At 37.5% G+C, this 21,525-nt stretch overlaps 1 protein-coding gene across 1 annotated transcript in view; it reads right to left on the reverse strand.

Annotated features, from left to right (window-relative positions):
• Positions 1-19,254, reverse strand: part of LOC131962731 (fibronectin type III domain-containing protein 4-like) — a 138,428-nt gene extending 119,174 nt beyond the window's left edge. Inside the window, exons 1-2 of the mRNA XM_059327776.1 lie at positions 18,978-19,254; positions 10,215-10,279 (exon numbers count right to left, since the gene is read on the reverse strand). The gene's annotated coding sequence lies outside the window, so the exon portion shown is untranslated. The remainder of the gene's footprint in view (positions 1-10,214; positions 10,280-18,977) is intronic.
• Positions 19,255-21,525: the final 2,271 nt, after the last annotated feature.

Consider the following 21,525-nt stretch of genomic DNA (forward strand, 5'->3'; position numbering starts at 1 on the left):
GAGTTTAAATGGTGGATGTCACACTTGTGGCAGGAAGGGTGGATACTTTGAACAAACGGTGGGCTTTCACCCACGAGAACGGGGTTCGTGTCCCGTGTGAAAACAACTTATGTTTGTTACGTAACTTACGTGGCTCACTTAACCCTCGTAACTACTTTACCTCCAGCATTTATGTACATTTACTTACTTGTTTAACTGACCTAAACCTTGCCCTATATAAACTTTGCCCTTAACCTAGGTCAGTGGTGTTGGGCACGTAATTTTAACACATAACAGAGAATTCGGTGTTTAAAAAGTTGTGGTCATTTCACGTCATTTTGTGAAATCAGGTTGGCTAATTTTGTAGCTTCATACCAAAAGGGTCACACCTAGAAACATCCCAAAGGAAGCTAAATGAAAAACGGAGAAAAATACAGGCGAAGGGCAGGGTCTCTACAGATACAGACACCACCATACAGTTCTAATGGGTCATAAGTTTTGACTGAGAGGAAAATCTTTTGTCTATACTTCTTTTTTTGGAGGAGGGGGGAATTCTGCATTGTTTACCTTTAAAGCTAGAAAATAGAAATAAAATCAGCTTGCGGATGAGCAGGAAAAACAGTCCAGATTTGTTTACCACGATAACAAAAGGTGGCAGATCATTATTTCCCACTCAAATGTATAATGCATAAAAAAATCTCTACGGTAAACTTCACCAAAACCCCCCAAACAGTTTAACATATCATTATGTGCTTTAACAGCCACTTCAGTGTCAGTCAGAGTTCAGTGAAATTAGGTACATAAAAAATGATTCCCACTGCTTCAGAGGGGGGAAAACTATAAGTTGTTTTTGTGAGTGTAAAGTTTTGTGATGTGAATAAAAAAGATTTAGCAGAGAAAGAGGGTAAAGTGAATATTTTGATGCATTTTGTGTTAAATTCCTTGAGTTTGAGTTTATTTATTTAAAACAGGGACAATACATATTAATGAACATATACATGTAAATATGCAAGATTATAGCCAACAGCTAATTTCCATCTTTAGTCCCTTTGGCAGGTTGATGTCAATACCATAACAATAAAATCAATAAAACATCGATAACAACAAGTTGGCAGTTGGCAGAATGAGCAGGAGGAGAGAAAACGTGTCCTTGAGCACAATAGAAGACTAGTGTCTTGTGTGAAGGTGTATTTCAAAAAACATCTAAGCCAGTACTGCAGATTTGGTGGCACTTTTACACTTTACATGTAAGGTTTAAATGCAGCAAGGAATGAAATGCTTGACCACTTGTTTATCAATCCATATTTTGCTTGATAAGGTAATAACCTTGAGTGAAAATCTTCTGTTTCTGACAGAAAAGTTGATTAATATTAGTATCAGCTCTTAAATACTGTTTAGATGATCATACAAGTTTCTATAAGTTGCACTCTTTCATCTTCATATTTCAACTAAGTAGTTTTGTGAACAAAAAAAAAACACATTGGGAGTAAAAGTACCGTTTGAATCACTGGATCTATAGTTTGTTCAGGTGAAAACAAACATATAGAGAGCAAATTAAATTACTTATTTCTGTAAGCCAACCCAGAAGTAGCATCTCCATGTGGTATATTGAGAATTAGCCTGTGGGATTTTTGCATTGGATTTTGGATCATGGTAGAAAATAAGCTCTGTGGCAAACACACATTTCTGTTGCTGACACATTTTGTTCAGCAGGATAATCTTCACAAATGAACACCACTTTTATTATGTTTGAAGCGTTAATGCAGCTGACAGAAGTAAAAAGCTAAGGCTATGGCATACTGAACTACGCCACGGTCGCATGACTTTAACGTCACGGCCGCAACCACAAGCTAACCAGCGGCTTTGTCAAGCTAGGGAAAGCGTAGCCTAATAAATTGTTTATTTACATAATTTACGATCCACAAGAGTTTGCAAGAGCATTGAAAAACCCGAGTAGAGGCTGTGAGGCGGACTAGTAAAAGAGTTCCTGCCGTGTCCGGCGTGATGAAGTTTAATGTCCCCGACAACCACTGTAGTCTCATTTAGCATCTTGTTAGCAACCGCCTTTTTAAGGACACGTAAAAACTCCAAAAGTAATAAATGGGGGTATTTACTAATGAATTTTATGTCGTACAAAAAAAACACGAACATCTCTTCAGCTTCTGTTAACCACAGAGCTTATTTCAGGCATCTAAACACAAACCCATTCAAAATCCTCACTGAGTTTGATAGGTTAGACCCCAGGGCGCTAAAATGCTAACTTACTTCCAGGTTTAAGAACTCATTCCTGTGGCGCACTATTGCGGCAGTTTTTGCTCCACTTCCTGCAAATAAATGACTAATTTCCTGTTCCTGTTAAGACATGAATACATTTGGCAATTTTGCATGGTGTTACAGGTCAAGTTTCCTTCCAAACAAAGTGCAAATTATGATGCAATAAACTAAAATATGGCAAAAGAAAATGTAAATAATGTGATCTTCCATGAACTACTGTAATGTTAACAGCTGGTGGTGCTAATTCTCCAGTTCACCACTGTAGAAAAAGGGTGAAGCAAGATTTAATGGAAAATATGATGGAAAAGTTGCATTCATGTTTCTTTCATACGTACAATTCGACAATTTACATAAAAGAAAGTGGATGGAAACATTAATTACATTAAATTAAATTAAATTACATATACAAACAATACATCTTTCACACATTTTGGCATGACAAGATTATTTATCATTGCCTTTTCAAAACTGTTACAAACCATTCTTCCAAAAATAGAAGAGTTTCTGATCTTAGACCACTATGAATGTTTAATTCGGTGTGAGACAAAAAAGCCTTGGTTGGGTTAAGGTAAATCATAATTGGTGTTGATTGAGGTTAGGGTAGCAATTATGGGCATGGTGATGGTATTGAGTGGCAGTACAAAATTAATTTCAACTGTTATTTTCATGATCTATCCATCCACACTTTCAGTTTCATCTATTAGTGATAGAAAAACTTAATTTAGAATAATAAAAATATAAAATTTCTAATAAATAAAAGCTTGACTAGTTCAGCTTTATGTAAGATCATCAGATGAGCTTCGGTCATTTCATGGGTCCGCAGAAATCCAAAATAAATCCTTCCTTCACACAATATAGTCCTGCATTTATTTCGCACAATACAATTTTAAAAAGCATTTATCGGAATCATACTCTTAGAGAAACTAAAAATGATAAGAATTTATAACATGATGAATCTGTGTTTGTGCGATGGAGAAATTGTTCTTTGTCTGTTCTTTATGATCACTGTTGTCACGGCCTCGAACAAATAAATGTGCCACAAGTTCACGTAATCCTTTATCGAGTCATCCGCAGCCATAACACACGCCTCACAGTGAGATCCTCTTATTTATTTCCCTACAGATTTCGATGAAAAATACCCGCGGCTCCAAATATGGAACCCATGTATCTTCATCTGCATAGATCTGGATGAGGCAGAATATTAATACGCGTCTCGCAACCCAGAAATAGTTTCATCCCACCAACAGTTCAGATCCATAAATCTAATGAGTCTTTGAGGAAGTGCACTTAGGACATCACAGTATCTATTTATATCACTAATGTCCAACCAAAGAGGGCAAATTTGATAATAATAATGACCCAAAGGCCGAGTTTTAGTTATATACTTATTGTGTTTTGTTCAAATGACACTCAGATCTAAACAGGTCTCTGTAAATTAAAGTCCAAAACATTAAGCCACATATAAACTTGTAAATATAGACTTTTTGGTATAATTAGTGCAGATGTATATAGCAAGAAAAAAATCCTTGCAGTATGCATGACTTAAAATGGGGTTGATTGTAGAGCCCTAGGAAAAAACGTAGATGTGTAAAACGTCACGTAGGCGGGAATCAGTTAGTCTCAACCTCAGGCGACTCTTGTTCGAGTGCATAACAGAGACTGTTCAATCCACGGAGCCAAACAAGCTCAGCATTTTCTTTGCAAATGTTAGCGTTTCTCAGAAACTGTCTTTATCCTGCTGCCGGTAAAAGTTCACATGAGAGAGGTGCTGATGTCGGCTGCACACCCCGCGCTGCAGCTCAATGAGCTCCAGCTGCAGCTAAAGGGCTGGACACCATTGAGGTCAGGGAGAGGATGAAAGAAAAATCTTCCTGTTTTCGATAGCAGCAAAAATCTCAAAAGTGCCCCGTTAAACCTTTTAAATATTGTCCAGTGGAGAACTGTTCATGACCTCATGCAACACAGGGTAATGTGAGGTGCTTTGTTGCAGCTTGCTTCCAAAAGTTGGCGAATTTTTGGCTTAAACCCAATGTCCTAAGGCCCTGAACCCTCGTGGACTTAACTTAGCTTAAATCGCCTGGTGAGTGTGAGAGGCTGCAATGGCTCTAAATGCTATAAATGTGACTGTGACAGCACTTTTAAGCAACATAATAAGCTGCCTCGAGAACGCCAAAACATGCTCTGTACAATTGTGGATTTGGGACTTTCTATTTTTTTTTTTTTAAGTTTAGTTTTTTACTTTGTTCACCAGGGGAAATGCCTCATTTGAAGGTGTTCTAGGCTTTTGCCTTAAAAAGTGGAAGAAATTGAAAAATCAATTGACTTGTTTTTGTCAAAGCAGCATCATAGAGCAAAAAATTGATGAATAAGACAAATGAAGAAGTTGCCTTTGCTTGCATTCTTCTGATTTCATGCATTTTCTCCTTATGTTAATGTAGGGTTATTGTGGAAATGTAATATGCCGGGCTCAATACCCCTGTCTTACTGTGGTAACCCCGGTAACGCTATAAGTTCCCTCAGGCAAAACCTGCAGAAAAAGCAAACTTAAGGTAAGTGTGCAAAAAGGGCTGAAAATGGAGATATCTGAGGAGTTATTAATCTTATAAATAGTTAACCGTCAACTCAAAGGCAATGTGAAATATATTTGCCTGTATTTAAAATAAAACTATACTATCATGTAGATATACGTTTCAGAGCACAAAAGTGTCTTCAAATAAAATGTATAATGGCCTCTGTTAGCTCAAGCATCGTTTTTCCTCCACTCTTTCATTTACAGTCATGAAAAAACTTATCAGGCCACTCTTTCTTTTAATGCCTGGTACAACTAAATGTACATTTGTTTGGACAAATATAATGATAAAAAAAATAGCTCATTAGAGTTAAATTTAAGAGCTCATATCTAGCCATTTTCCATGGTTTTCTAGATAATAACCAAAATCATTATCACGAAAACCATAAAAAATGGCTAGATATCAGCTCTTTTTTTGTTTTTATCATTATATTTGTCCAAACAAATGTACCTTTAGTTGTACATTAAAATGAACAAGAAATTGAAGAAAAAGGGCGGTCTATTAATTTTTTCTATGACTTACTACTGAGAGCTCAATTGTTTATACTAACCTGTTCTCCCGTCAAAAACATCAATATAAGTTGTGTGTACTGGAATCAAAAAACGAGCGATAATGACATATTTCACAAACCATTGCAATGCGTCCGCTGCCATATTGCTCGTTTTTCGCGGCTTGTTGGGGCTAGTTGGTAGATTAGGCTTCCTGTTGGAAGCAAGGCTAAAACATTCTTTTTGCAGATGATAAAAGGAGTGTAAAGCCAAAGTTTACAATGGTAAAAATGTGGGTCCATCAAGATCACGTCTGCTGCAGCCATGTTGGATCCGTAAGTAAACTACAAGCTCCCGTCCTTCCCCGTTCTGTGATTGGATACCAAAAGCAGGGCTAAGAATCGGCTAAGAACGTCATGCCACCTTGCAATTCGAAACGAAATCGAGCGCGCAAGTCAGCATGGGTATACCCAGGCTAACTTCAAATTTTGAAGAAAGCTGTCACATTACTTCTGTAATCATGCAATGCTAATGACTGCCACTCATTTCTCTGAACTTCCACTTAGAGAGACACACTGACCTCAACTGCACCCAACTAATTAATAATATTCCATTCATTAGAGTGTACGCCACCACCCCTGGGACTTGTAAGACAAAGTAATGTGCACTGTAATTAATGTTGTGACCGTTTGACAGGAGAGATGGGTCGAGCTTTAGAGTCGACAAGGTCGCATGAGATATTAAACTAAATGCATAAAGTACTATGTGCTGACAGAAAGATAGAAGCCAGAGGATTTTTGTGTGGTAAGATTGATAGCAAACTGACCAGCACTGAGAAAGAGTCCAGCCCTCTTCTTTCTTAAAACATATTATTTATGACCCACCACTGTCAAACTCAATTAATAAATCATACAAGATCAAATTGTAATTTGTCTTTATACTTCAAGGCAGCAGCACCGTCCTGTAGCCATGTTTGTCTTTGTTTGCATAGTTCTGTACTTGAGTGTAAATGAAGAAAAAAAAAAACCCATGGCTGACCGTGACAAACTTATGTTTTTTGACAAGTGAATACACCAACAAGTTCTCCAACATAAACGACAGAAGATGTCATGTGTCAGTACCACAAAGTACGTATTGCTTTTCACAGCACATATGTACGTATCGTGACTTGTGGCTCGCGGTACAACGGCGCATTCTAAAAATAGCACACACGTACTGCCTGCGGCTGTAAAAAAAGGCTGCAGTTTCTGTGGATTTATGTTGTAAAACCACTGACCTAGGTTTAGGGCAAAAAACGTCATTAAACGAAAAAGAGTGGTCTGGTAATTTTTTCCATGACTGTAAATGAAATTGTGGTGGAAAAACAAAGCTTGAGCTAACAGACTCCATTATCCATTATATTTGAAGCAACCTGGTCTCACAGGAATCCGTGAAATAGCCACGGATTTGCTTAACTCAAAATCCGTGGAATAGCCACGGAATCACTCAAATTTCCGTGAAACTGACACAGATTTTGCTACAATGCAAGTTAATGACAGTCATATCCCGTGGCTATTCCAACATACAAAGTGATTATGTACATTCACTGAGTGAATATTTAGAAAATAAAACATATATTTCTCGCTAGAAATGTGATCAAAATCCATTTTTATGCAGAAACTAAGTCAAAATATTGTTTTTTTTCACTAAAAATGAGAACTGTCTGCCATGTTTTTTGTTCTGACTGCTGGGACCTTGAAAGTCACGTGACTTGGAACAAACCAATAGGAAAAAATATCCTTGGAATAGCCACGGGATATGACTGTCATTAACTTGCATTGTAGCAAAACCCGTGTCAGTTTCACAGAAATTTGAGTTATTCCGTGGCTATTCCACGGATTCCTGTGAGACCAGGTTCATTTGAAGACACTTTTGTAATCTGAAATGTATGGTTTATCTATGATAGTATTGTTTCATTTTAAATATAGGCAAATATATTTCACATTGCCTTTGAGTTGACGGTTAACTATTTATAAGATTGATAACTCCTTTTTAATGAAGTTGAGGTAGATGGATTTACCTTGAGGTCACACAGCAAGTCGCAATTAAAATTGGGCAGTCCATAAGACGTTAGGAATCGGGTTTGTAACTGGAGGGTCGCCAGTTCGAATCCCAGGGCTAACAGGCCAAGGTCTGAAGTTCACCTAACCCACACACACATATACACACACACACACACACAGCGCCTTGGGCATGCAGAAATGTGCTGCCCACTGCTCCTTACATGGTGTGTTCACTGGTGTGTGAAAAGGATGGGTTAAAGAGGTTGAGGTTGAATTTCCCTATTATGGGATTAATAAAGTAATCTTAGAACAAATGTCAGCAGTTCTGCATCCAAAGTTTCTTTCATTTCACCTCCAAGTCCCCGCTTCCCTAAGCAATTATAAATTATAATTACAATAAAATAAAACTATTTCATAATTTATTGACTTTTAAAGTGACTTGTCCATTGCATGCACACAGCTCTCAACATGTAAACAGTTGTTAACTGCTATATTATTATTCTCAATGTTGTGCACAGCCCCTTTAAAGGCCAGGAACAATCTTCTCCATGTTTTCTCTGTGCTCTCAGTTCTTTTCCAGCAGTAATCAATGATTTCTCAGGGGATTCTCGCATGCTTGATACTTTGGGCTTATTCTTGGACAGATACTTCAAAATTATAGCTCCTGTGATGTGGAGCTAAAGGTGGAGGCGGGGCACACTCATTTTAAACAACTTGCTTCTCAAATTGACCACAAATGATATTCCCCCAGGCTGTTGAACAATCAGGTGCCTGTACTGCTGAACAAGCAGAATATAAACAAGTACATAAAGAACACTGATTGTCAGAGTTGCAGTGGAATTTCTTTGTATTGCTGTGAAGCCACAACAACAAAACCAACTTCCTCGTACTGTACTTTTCCTCCGAGTCATCAGAGTGTTGAATGTGTTTCATTAACGTTGTATTATTCAGTATTGTCCAATCCATCGCTGTGTCGTTGATTTATGAGGATTCCTTTATGGAGATTGTGTTTCAACACATTACCAGTGTCCTTCAGTAAAATAGAAAACGTCAAGAGGCAAATGTATATGTATAGAAGATTTAGTTTCCCTCGTATCACTGTCTAAAGCCAGTCAGGATTAGGGCTCTTTTCAAGGAGATTTCATTATTTATTGTATCTCTCTCCTACTTAAAAAGCCATGTCAAAGTGAAATTGTAGTCCAGCTTCGTGTGAAGACATCAGACTTTGGATCAGATTGAGGGTCCTAATTCCTTCATATCCAAAAGCTCAAGTCTGGTGGTAAAATGTTTCCACTGTTTCCAGTCCACAACATTCAAGACTTCTCATTTTGTTTTGGTTTCATCCTGGATTTTTTATTTTTGCAAAAGAACAAACTAATTAACAAATCAATCTGTCAGTAGCTGCTTAAATTCAAAAGGATTCTTATACTCTTTCAACTGTTACTCCATCTTCAACGCAAAACTGGGAGATGTTTTCCCACTGATCTCATGAAATTAGACTTGCTTATCCTGTCTGGTTTTAACCCTGGAACATTAATTTTCTGCAAAAGACAGAATAGAGCAGAGCATGACGATGTGGCTTAATGGACAAGGTGTCTGTAATAGAAGCAAATCAAGCAAGTCTAATACATCTGACTAATCATGAAAATGTGATGTTATTTTGTCCATAAATGGTTCCCTCAGTGATTTTATTATAAAGAAAACTTTCAAAGTCAGAGTGTGGTGCTAATAACGCCAATGTCATGGGTTCAAGTCCCATACTGGCCAAAAACTCACATTTAATGCATCAATGTGTCTCCAGCTGCTTAAATGCAAAAGTGTGATACATTTTAAGCCGTCTCCACTTCACTGACACCAACCTGAGAGGTGCTTCACACCTGACTGAGCGTTCAAAAATAAATTTTGTTTATCGTGTATCTTAGTTTAACTCTGGAACAATTTGGAACAATGGAGGCCTTTGAGTTTGGATCAGAAGACTGAGGGTTCAAGTCCCTTTGTGGTGGATATCTCCAGCTTAAAGGAAGCTTTTGGGTTGAGTTCAATATTAGTGTGGAATGAGTACATTTATTTTTTTTTAGTGCCCAAATCACACTTAGGCCAGTTTCAGGGTTAAACCAGGACATAATAGACAAGGTGTCTGACTTCAGATATGAAGGTGATAATAACAGCAAGGTGGGTTCAAGCCCCATACTGGCCAATAATAGCAACATCCAAGGACAAAGCAAGATTGGGACTAAAACGTCCTGTGTGGTTGGCAGAAATGCAATGATAGTTGGCAGCAATAATGGTTTTTAACAGATCTTTTGTATGAGTAACTGTGCAACTTATTCACAGGGATTCTTTCTTTTTTTACTGCAGAAAACTGGCATTGCACATGCAGAGTGATGTCAGAAAAAGTGTTCATGTGATCATGCTTTCTGCCCGAGTATGATGCAAAAAATGGCTGCAACAAGAGTGCCTGTGAGATGCAATATTGTAAAACAAAACAAAAAAGTTTGACTGCCATTTGTGATAACTTCCAAAACATCTGTCACATCATTTAAAGCCCATTTCGGAGCATGCAGTGTAGCATACTGTCAGTTCACTAATTAAAATGCATGATTGCAAAAACTGTAACGTCTGTTTGACAGTAAATGGACAGATGTCACTGTGTAGTAATGTAAAAAAAAAAATGTATTTGGCACAGTAGATGGTTACTTTAATGAATTAAAACACTACGAAAGTCATGTACAAACTAAAATTACAAGTGAAAGAAGAAAGTTGTTCTCTCACTTTCTCTCTCAGTTTATAAAAAACAAATGTGTCTATGTGACACTGACAATGCTCATCCACACATACACACACACACACACACACCTCACCTTTATCGGTCAGAGCTGATGCGTGACGCAGCACCTTCACGGATCACTGTTCCAGATTCAAACACCTGCAGAAGAGACAGAGCAGGAGAAGGATATTTATACTGAGGTGCCCTTACACCGTGACCCGTCCGTCTCTCCCACGGTCTCCTTCTTTCAATACAATTTACATTACTTTCTAAACAGAGAATATTTAAAGGTTGAAAAATAGCTGAGTGTATATACGGAGCACAGTTTTGTTGCTGGTGTTATTACTCCGACTGGGTTGCTGACAGCACAGCCAGAATTTGTTCCTTCTCAAGAAATAATTTAATTTTGTCCTCTGTCAGCAGGGGGAATAAGATGATTTTCTGGGAAATTTATCCATGTAAATGAATGTAATTGAGCTGAGAAATATTTCATTTTCAGCACGTACAGTATGAAAAAAGACTCCACACCAGCGGGATAGTTCTAGTTTGTGTCTTAATTGTATGTTAAAAGTCAGAGCATGTAGTTTTGGTGGAAAACAAAGATGGTCAGGCACAAGTCATTAGTAAATAAACCACGTAATCGTGAGCCAGGTGACCCATTTGACCTCTCGGGACCATGTGCAGAAGTAGTTCTATGACAAGGTGTCTGAGTTTGGATCAGATGGGTTGTGGCGGTTTGAGGAGCTCAGACAGGAAAAAGAAATGTGACACATTTTCAGCTGTTTTCACTGACGCCAACCTGAGAGGTGGTTCACGCCTGACTGAACTTGAAAACTAGAAATATTTTGTTTATTGTGTCTTGGTTTAATTCTGGAACAACGGCAACCACGTGGCCTAAGGCAGCTATTCTCAACCTTGGGGTCCTGACCCCACTTGGGGTCCCGAGATGATTTCTGGGGGTCGGCAAATCATTTTGGAAGTCAGCTCTGTCTCCACTGTGTTAAAGTGTTCATGTGTTTTAGTCTTTTTGGTCATTTAATGTCTTTTTTTTTGTGGTAATTTTGTGTTTTTTTTTAATCATTTTGTGTCTTTTTTTTTTTGTCATTTTGGGTTTTTTTTGGTCATTTTGTGACTTTTTTTTTAAGTCATTTTGTCTTTTTTTGGTCATTTTGTGGTCAATTTGTTTCCTCTTTGTCATTTCGTGTCATTTTTTAGTCATTTTGTGTCTTTTTTTGGTCATTTTGTTTCTTTTTTGGGTGATCTGAACTGTGCGTGTGAGATTCAGTGAGCGGGGTTCGCGGACAACATGCATGTTAAATTGGGGGTCGCGACTCAAAAAGGTTGAGAACTACTGGCCTAAAGGACAAGGTGGATCTGAAGACTGAGGGTTTGAGTCCCTTCGTGGTTGAACCTACAGCCTAAAGGAAGCTTCCAGGTTGAGCTTATTCTTTAATTTGAAATGAGTACACTTTTAATTTTTTTTAGTACCCAAATCACACTTGCTCCTGTCATGGTTTAACCCTAAAAAGTGGCCTATTGGAAAAGGTCTTCAGGACTTTAGTTTAGAAGGGGTTCAAGCCCCATACTGGCCAATAACAGCAACATCCGAGGACAAAGCAAGGGATCCACATTATAGAGGGCTTTGTAGGTAATGGTGAGGACATAGAAGTGAATTTGTTGGGGTACTGGGAGCCAATGGAGGTTATGGAGGACAGGAGTGATTGGTGAGAAGACGGGCAGCAGAGTTTTGGATATATTGTAGTTTCTTGAGTGTTTTAGATGGTGAATCATAGACTGTTGCAGTAGTCGAGTCTGGATGTGATGAAAGCATGGTGAGGGTCTGAGCAGCTGAAAGGGAGAGGAATGGACGGAGGCAGACAATAATTCTGAGGTGGAAAAAGGCTGTTTTGGCGATGTGTTAGTCGAAGGTGACACAGAGGTTACAGGAGAGGGAGAAGTTACGGGGAGATCTGGTGAGAGATTTGGGACCGATGGTGATTACTTCTGATTTGTCACTGTTGAGTAGACAGACGTTGGTTTGGAGCCAGGGGGTTTATTTCAACACCACCTCGTTACATAAAGAAGAAGGTACTTTAACCCCAAACCGTTCTATTTTTTCATAAATTATACATTACTTAGTTGTTGAATTTAACATTCATCACGTGTTAAAAGCTGCAACCATTTAACAGAATTAACAGCCACGGTTTTGTCATGGTCAATGTTAAACAGAAAGTTCATACATTGAGTCAAAAACATACTCCCCCAGTTTATAGGAGCGTGAAGCAAAATGATCATATTACATCTATGTATGTTCATAATGCTCTCTATTATTGTGTATTTAATGCAAAATATGTTTTTAGGTTATGTTTCACAGTTTGACAAAACAAGCACTTTAACCAGAAAAAAGTCTAGAAAATATTTGGACACACAAAACAGCTACACACAAACACACACACACAAAAGAGCGACACAAATACTTTTAATTAGTTTTGGGTTTTGTTGTGAATTTTTCACATTCAATTCGTTTAAATTAGTTTTTAGAGTTAATTTGCTCCGGGTGTTTTTAATTTTGGTTCGAGTGAAGTGTTGAACTTTTTGAAGGCAATCGACTCTATAAATAATCTCAAGAAACATATTCACCAATGCTTCCTGTATGAAAAACTTTGACAAGGACAAAAACAAAGGACATTTTCACTTTAATTTTAATTAGTTTGTTAGTTTTGTAACCACACAATAATAACTCTACTTTTTATTTTATTTCAGTTAATTTCAGTTTATTTCAGCCGTCAGTTTTTCAATTCTAGTTTTCATTATTTTGTTTTCGTTAACTATAATAACCTTGACACACACACACATCTAGCTGGAATAGTTTCTGAAGAGGGACAACAATGATCTGAGAACAAAGACACATGATGACACATGGGTGGAAAACAAAACCATGCAGTGAATACAAAACTTGGGTTGTTGGGATGTTCAGGGACCACATTATGCCTTATGGGGACCGTCTGTTCTCCAGAACTGCACAGGGAGCGCATGGTAATGAGGCCTGAGGATCCATTGTAAGTGTCGCCTGTCATCACATTTATTTTCCCACCCATACATCTTCCATCCTCACAGCACATTTAAGCGTTTTCACATGTGTGAATGAGGCAATTAGGAAACAAAAAGAGGCACAAATCAGTCTCAACAGATCAATAAAAAGATTCCTGGCGAGGAGGGTCTTTCAATTTAGGATGCAGTCATGAAGAAGGATGCAGTGTTTGGGTTTAAGGGAGGAGAAAAGAATCAGTCACTATCATTGAGCTGAACAGGGGCTGGTGAGGGTGCATGCGGGGACAGGTCGCTCAGTTCAAGATACATTCGCAAAGATACGAAAGTATTTGAAGTGTGTGTGTGTGTGTGTGTGTGTGTGAGAGAGAGAGATAATTTGATTCAGCTTGTAACCTATGAGATACTGTTTTAAAATGTATGTATGACAAGAGCGACAAAAGAATAATAAATGTTGAGGTTGGGGACTTATGTGGTTGACACTTCACACACATATATATATATATATATACACTTCATATATATATAATGAGGCTGTGATCTGTTGTATGTGTGTTGGAATGTATTGTTTTTTATGTATTTTATACACCTAGACTGCAATCAAATTGCCCAAGTTGGGACAAATAAACTATACTTGACCTGACTAATCTGCACTATAACCAAAAGTATGAGGATGCCAAAACATGTGAGACAGCCATATGGCATTAATAAATATTTAATTGAAGGGGCATTCATCTGCTGCTATAACAAAGCAGATATTTTTACCTCCACCGAGGAGGTTAAGTTCCGGGAAACAGAAAAACTACTGGTCCAGTTTCATAAAACACATGCCATGGAAGAACCTATATCATTTTTGGAGTGCATGACCATAGCAGAGGTCTACTTATATCACATCACTTAGAAACAAAAGTATAATAGTGCCAGGTATGGATTTACAGTCAATGGAAAGGCCTGGTGCATCTTACATTCATGTGAATGGATGCCTTGCACCTTGGTGTCACATAGTTTGGGTTTAGAAAATAAAAAGTATGTGGTTAGATTAAGGAAAAAAGATCATAGTATGGCTAAAATACCTTAAACGATGTTGATAAAATGGCAAAACTACATTGTAAGTTTAGTTAAAACAGATCCTGGTCTGTTATGTTGTGCACATTGGGACACTTACATAATATAAAAATGACAAAGATTTCACACTTTTAGTCTCTAATGGGACACAAACCCTGATCTCCTGATCCGAAGTCTTGTTTATAAGAAGCATCGACCCCTATCCACCAGCTTGCATGGACTTTTATGTCCATGTTTGTGTCTTTGTATGTCACTTCCTCCTTCGCTTCTGTAATAATTACTACGGCCAGTAGAGGGCAGCCAAACAATAAACATTAATATTGCAGCCCATTTAATGTGTTGTATGAGGTTGGTAACCACTGATAACAGTAGAGGTGTGAATCAGCAGAGGCCCCACGATATGATTTCATCCCGATACTTGAGTCACAATACGATATTATTGCAATTTTAAGCATTTTGCGATACGGTGAGTATTGCTATACAGTATATTGCAAATAACTGTTTCAGTGCATTTTGTGTCCACAAAATTAAATTCAATCAAGAATTGTTTTGTCAAATAAGAGAAAATTCTCAGTCTATTCATTTAACTTCAGTCTTTGTATTTCTCCACAATGAGAGTCAAACCCACAGACTGACCAACAAAGTATTCAGTCAAACTGAACTGAACTGATATCAAACATGTATGGACGACAACAGCTGCAGCATTTTATCAAACTTTCACAAACTTTAAGCTTCACTGATCTGAATTTTTTCGAATGAAAGATAAAAAAAGATCAACTTTGCAACATTATTGCGACAACTTACTGCCAAAAAATATTGATGGCAGTCGGTACGATAAATATTGATACTTGGCAGCCATGAATCGATATAATATTGGCACGCAAAACTGTGTGCTGTAATGCTGTATCAATTTTTTCCCCCACTTCTACAATTATGTTTGACTGGGGTTATCAGTAGAATAACTTGATTAACCCAGTATCAAACATAAATACTCATCCAGTCAAACAATACCTGCTTTTGATCCATTTTGCACCCAGAACGGGAAAAATCTATTTGTCTGGTTTTGCTTGCAGTCAAACACAGCAAGTGTTCTCTTATTTATGTGAGATTTGGCCTAAAACCAACATAGTCTGTGGTGTGTCTAAGACGTAGCTGGCACTTTCTGAAATGCCACCAAAATATTGGAAAATATGGCTATAGGACTTGTCTGCAGGGTCTGATAAAAACAAATGCAGAGGTGGTTGAATTTTACACAACTGAAGTCTTCTATCCACATAATGGGTACTGAAGAAAGATACTGGTCCTGTTAGAACATTGCCGGCTCTTCTTTTGAAATAAACAATTTCAACTTCTTTCTGGGAAACTATACAGAAACAGTTTGGTTCATTTCAAAGAATGTGTTTTCCTGAAGGTTACTGTTTGGTTTTTGAAGTACTTTTCTATTAATATTCAGCACAAAGAAGAAACAGGAAGATTTGAACCAGTCAGTGCCCTTTGCAACCCATTATAACCAGTAGCTAGGGAGGTCATTTATCAGACGCTGCTGCAGCTGGGGAGCACACAACAAAAGAGCTTGTTTAGAACTGTAAAAGAAAGTTAAGAACAAGTATATCGCAGCTAAGTGTACCTTTGGAAAGTGAAATGCTTAATCCCTCTGGGCTTTTATAACTGCACTTAATCTCTTCCTCCTCTGCTGCTCTTGGGGGTTAAGGATTGTCTCCACACAAGCGCCGAAAAAATCCTCACTCAGGGGTTTCCAAGCTCCCAGCAGTGTGTCATGTGTGCAAATGTTTACATGAACTGATATTACTGTGCCACAGCTGGGGTTTATATTGATTTTCTAAACATTTTTCCAGCCAATAAGACAGAAAAATATACTCCTCTCCTCTGGGTAGCACCATGTAAGAGAGAAAAGTGCAACACAAATCTTTTCTTTTTGGTTTGAGAGATAAAACTCGAGCAAAGACATATTAAAGCAGGGGTGGGCAATTAATTTTCCCAAGGGGCCACATGACCAATACCATAAAGGTTACGGGGGCCGGACCAAAACTCTGAACTAAATTCTACTCAGTATTAATTTAACCGCTTTATGAAATACAGTAAATTATCTGGTTTTGAGCTGCTATTGATAACAACACATGTTTTGATAAGACTGTTAATGTGGAGTAAATCAAATATACTAGTAAAAAGTAGTAAATACTCCAATCACTATATCACTTTTCCATGTATTTAAAATACAACTGTAAATGACCTTTAGCAAGGTTCCTATTGGTGTATTTATATTGTACATCGTTTTCATCTTTGTACATTTTCTAGGTGTTTTACAATGTTGCGATGCTTTTATTTTGAGAAGGTGCTGTCCAGTGTGAAACGGGTGCTTTAATTTTGAAAGGTAGTTACAGGAAGTAAGAGGTGGAACGGTTAAATGAAAAACGAACAGTAAATAATAACGAGTGCGTAGTAATTAATAATAGAAAAAGGCTTCTATAGTGGTTGGCTGACAGGACACAAGGTTTGTTAAAGTTTATTTTCATCTGTCATATATATTTGTGGCTATATTTGTTGTCTTAACTATAGTAAAAGTGCTTGTTTGTTATTGTTTTCCCACCTTGTAGCTCTTACGGTGGATTCACAAGGTGACCAAGGAATTTATTAACCGAATTGTTAATTTATTAACTTTTTAGGTGTTTAATAGGTGTTTTTGACAAGGTACCTCAGTAACTCGGGTAACTTATACGTAAATCGCCTTCAAAATAAAAGCACTGAGGTTGTATTGATTTCTAATTTCTGGGTAACCTCATGCGGGCCGGACAAGGACAGCCAACGGGCCGGATTTGGCCCGCGGGCCGCCCAATGCCCAGGTCTGTATTAAAGGCAAGTCTTAAAGAGGTATGCTATCATGTGAAATGCACTCTTTCCTACAGCGTTGTAATTGGACATCCTTACAGCTTAGATGGAAGTTTGACTTGATCCTCTTTGACTTGTCTGCTCGGATAGGATTTGCATTCTCATGCTGACAAAGTCAAGGGCACGGACCACCACATTTCCGACAATTGTGTATTTTTTTTCCCTCTTTTAAATATTCTCAAACTAAATAAATAAAAAACTCAAGCTAACACCTTCTCATCGTCTGTCAGAGCGTCTCTGACCATCCGACTGTGTCTGGGAGCAATAAGATGCGCTCAGCTGCAGGCAGCGTCCATGTATCAGCCTTAAACTTGGCACAATTACAGATGCATAGCTGAGCAAGCAGAGGACTCCCCAGGGTGCTGTGTGCACATTTAGCAGTGCTGTAAAATACATTTTGACACCCCATTAAGCTTGAGTTAGAATGTGTTTGCACTGATACATAAACATTAGAGATAAATGTTTGCAAAGCTGATGCAATCATTAATTTGTGCAGATTAAAAAATGTAAAAATCAAACGTTGCTGAGGCCTATCCACTTCCATGATAGAAATTGTAGCAACAGGCATCCACGTCATTGGATATCTAAACGTGCTGAACCAAAGACAAAACTGGATTTGCTGCATCTTCATCCCAAAAATAATGGTAAGCCTTTAACCCCGACCGCTCACTAAAACACAAACAGAAAAGCTCTAAAACTTGTCAAACCTTGTCAAAACAGATCCAGTAAGTACCCAACAAGAATAAAAATGCAGACATATTCATTCCACTGCATCGCTAACACCTAAACGGAAGCTGAGCAACCTGAAAGATGCAGCCTGGACGATACAGAAGGAATGCAAAAACCAGAACGGTGCAGAGACAAAGCAGCTGCTGAACAAGTGCAACAACACAAATGGCTACAGTGATTTCTGCAGTGTGAAAGTAGAAGTATTGAATATTCCTCACATCTCCTTTTTTTAATGATTCATCCTCTCTATACAAAAAAGGGCAGCCCCATTTAAGCAGACGAGATGCCATTATGCTTATTTAAATAATTATCATATTTTGCAAAGATTGAATACCCCAGCCTTTATCAATCACTAGACTTATTATTGATATTGATTAATATTTTTGAAAGTGTAACAGTTTGTCGCAATTACATCTGTCCAATATGATGGCGTAATAGGGACAAGTATGAAAAATAAATGAATAAATAAATAAATAAGGGAAGGGGGTAATATTTCAAGAAAAATCGCAAATTAATAAGAGTACGAGAAGAATCTCAGATTTACAAGATTAAAAGTGGCAAATCTGCAAGAAAAAAGTCAGGTTTACAAGATTAAAGTGGAAAATCTGTGAGAAAAAAAGTCAGATTTACGTGATTAAAAGTGGCAAATCTGCAAGAAAAAAGTCAGGTTTACAAGATTAAAGTGGAAAATCTGTGAGAAAAAAAGTCAGATTTATACGATTAAAAGTGGCAAATCTACGAGAAAAATCGCAAATTTACGAGACTAAAAGTGGCAAATCTGCCTGAAAAAAGTAGCAGATTTACAAGATTAAAAGTGGCAAATATACAAGAAAAGTAGCAGATTTACTTGATTAAAAGTGGCAAATCTGCAAGAAAAAAGTCAGATTAAGAGATTAAAAGTGGCAAATCTACGAGAAACAAGTAGCAGATTTATGAGGAAAAAAGTCAGAAAAATAGTGTATTTTACTTGATTTTTTTTTTTTTTTTTAATATGTGGGGTTGGGTGTGACTAATATTTAACTCACATTCATATTTAGATTACACATCGAATGGTGGGAGTGTGACTCTTTCCTACATCTGAGAGGGTCATGCTGTGTTCCATACTCACCCAGCCACTCCTCGTCCTCCTTGTTTATGTGGGAAAACAAGAACAGTCTCTATCTTCTGTCCTCCTCCAGGGTTCCCCTCCACTGTCTTTTCCCACAGAGAGTTGCTGCAGTTTGCTGGGTTTGATTGATTCCAACCACAAGTGCAGCCTGTTGGGCTTGATTGAGTGAAACACCATGGGTGCACATGTCAGTCTGAACCTGTCAATCAAGCTAAACCACACCTACTCCCTAGCAGACATTGAATGAACCATAACATTACATTTAACTGTCATATGTTGGTTGGTTTTGGTGTCGGCTGTCAATGAAAGCATTAAAATGTTGCCATAAGTATCTTCCTTAGCCTTAAATACAATATTGCCTCTGTGTGTGCGTTGTATTTGTAAGTTGGTGTGAGCTCCATAAATTTAGCCACTGAAGTTGCCTTTTTGGCTTTTTGGGGTATCTAAAAATATGAATATTGTTCCGTCTGGACCGTCCTTCTAAGTCCGTCAGCTTTTCTTTCATCTTTTTCTTTTCTTTCAACATATGCACGAGTGCTTCTTTCACCATGACACTAATTCACCAATGCAGGCTTGTGCCTCTTCAAAAAATTTTTCCTGTGTCCTGTGCTGGAACTTTTTACCCTAATGGAAACACGCCTTTAATGACACTTAATGAGACATCTCATATCAATGTTATGCACACTTCTTCAGATAAAGCATGGGTCTCAAACTCGTGGCCCGCGGGCCAAATGCGGCCCTTGTGACGATATTTTGTGGCCCTCACCTTGATATGAAAGTTTAATGTGAGTTTTATATGAATGGTACTTTACCATGTTGTGTGTGAAAGGTCCCTTTAATTACTTTTTTGGTAATTTTGTGTCTTTTTTGTGGTAATTTTGTCTTTTTTTTAATAATTGTGTGTCTTTTTTAGTCATTTTGTGTCTTTTTTGGTCATTTTGTGTCTTTTTTAAATTATTTTGTGTCTTTTTTGGTAATTCTGTGTATTTTTCAGTCATTTTGTGTATTTTTCAGTCATTTTGTGTCTTTTTTTGTAATTTTGTGTCTTTTTTAGTATTTCTGTGGGGTTTTTTGGTCATTTTGTGTCTTTTTTTAAGGAATTTCGTTTTTTTCTGTCATTTTGTGTCTTTTTTTTTAGTAATTTTGTGTCTTTTTTTGGTCATTTTGATACTGCCTCCAGTGGCCCCCAGGTAATTTGAGTTTGAGACCCCTGAGATAAAGTGTTACCAACGGGCTCTGATTACATTTCTCTCTTACTTATATGTTATGTTGCATCAATAAGCAGCAGAGCAGCATGCAACAGCAAGCTCTGCAGCATACAAATTGAATTTGTGACGTGTGCAGGAACAGTAGAGTCTCATGTCTGCAGTCAGTCTTACAGGGAATAATCAGCAGACCTTTTGGCCCGGCTTTAGCAGGAAAAGTACAGGTGTAATTATTTTTCATTAACGACGGCCATTCACATCCTTCCTTTTATTAATTACACCTTCGCCTTTCCTGCTCTCACACGTCAAGATGTCTGCAGTGAAAAAGGTTCATTAGGTGGTCTCAAAGCAGGACAATAGTCATATTTATATCCCTAAAGTCTATATATCTATTGTGAGACTGACACTTTCTGGTTAACTATGGAGCAGAAAGATTAATGGTCTCCATTAATTATGCTTGGCACAGCTCAAAATACACTTGAAAGAAAAGTCCAGAAAGTCTGCCCTCTTCTTCTTCTTCTTCTTCAGCAGCACTTTACATTATGTGAATCTTTGTTAAAGAAACCACGGCAACATGGGGAAATATTTTCCTCTTGGTTCCAGTGGCAGTTTTTCCAATCAAAGCACAGAATCTGAGCGGTTAGATGAAACAGGTGCAAACACAAACATGTTGGAGGAAGAGTTGATTTTTCTGTCAACTGATGCATTATTTATAACCTGAGACTCTCACACTGACGCAGCCTTATCCCAACACTGTAGCTTTACCTTGACTTATGAATATTGTAAAAGTGCATTTGTACAGCAGTTACACACAAGAAAACGTATTTCTTATTGCGAGTTTGATTCAGTGGTTCGGATAGAGAGAAAAAAGCCATAAAAAGACACAATGAGAATATGATGGAAAAGTTAATTTCCAAGTCAAATAGCTCCAACCAAGTATTGAGTCATTTAGATGACATACTTTTCAGAGGCCAACATTTCCATATTAAACATACTTTTAAAAAATGGTCTTTTGTAAAATTCAAATTTTTTTGAGAGGTCTTCATTAAATGTTAGTCCTAATCATTATAATTGGAAGAAATTAAATGAATTAAGACATGAAATGTTTCATTCTGTGTGTAATGGATCTATATAATGTGTTATTTCTGCTTTTTGAATTGAATTACTGACATAAATCCCATAATATGGTGTTTTTTCTGTCATTTATGGACAAATTATGTTCTAATATGTATCAACAGACAATGATGAAGTCATTTTTATCATTTTTAGGCATTTTAAAATTTCACCATTTTTGACAAATGACGTATGACTTCTTTGTTTCGGTCCAATTTTTCAAAATCCCA

This window comes from Centropristis striata, chromosome 24 (genome assembly GCF_030273125.1).
Source record: "Centropristis striata isolate RG_2023a ecotype Rhode Island chromosome 24, C.striata_1.0, whole genome shotgun sequence".
In the NCBI taxonomy this organism is placed as follows: domain Eukaryota; kingdom Metazoa; phylum Chordata; class Actinopteri; order Perciformes; family Serranidae; genus Centropristis; species Centropristis striata.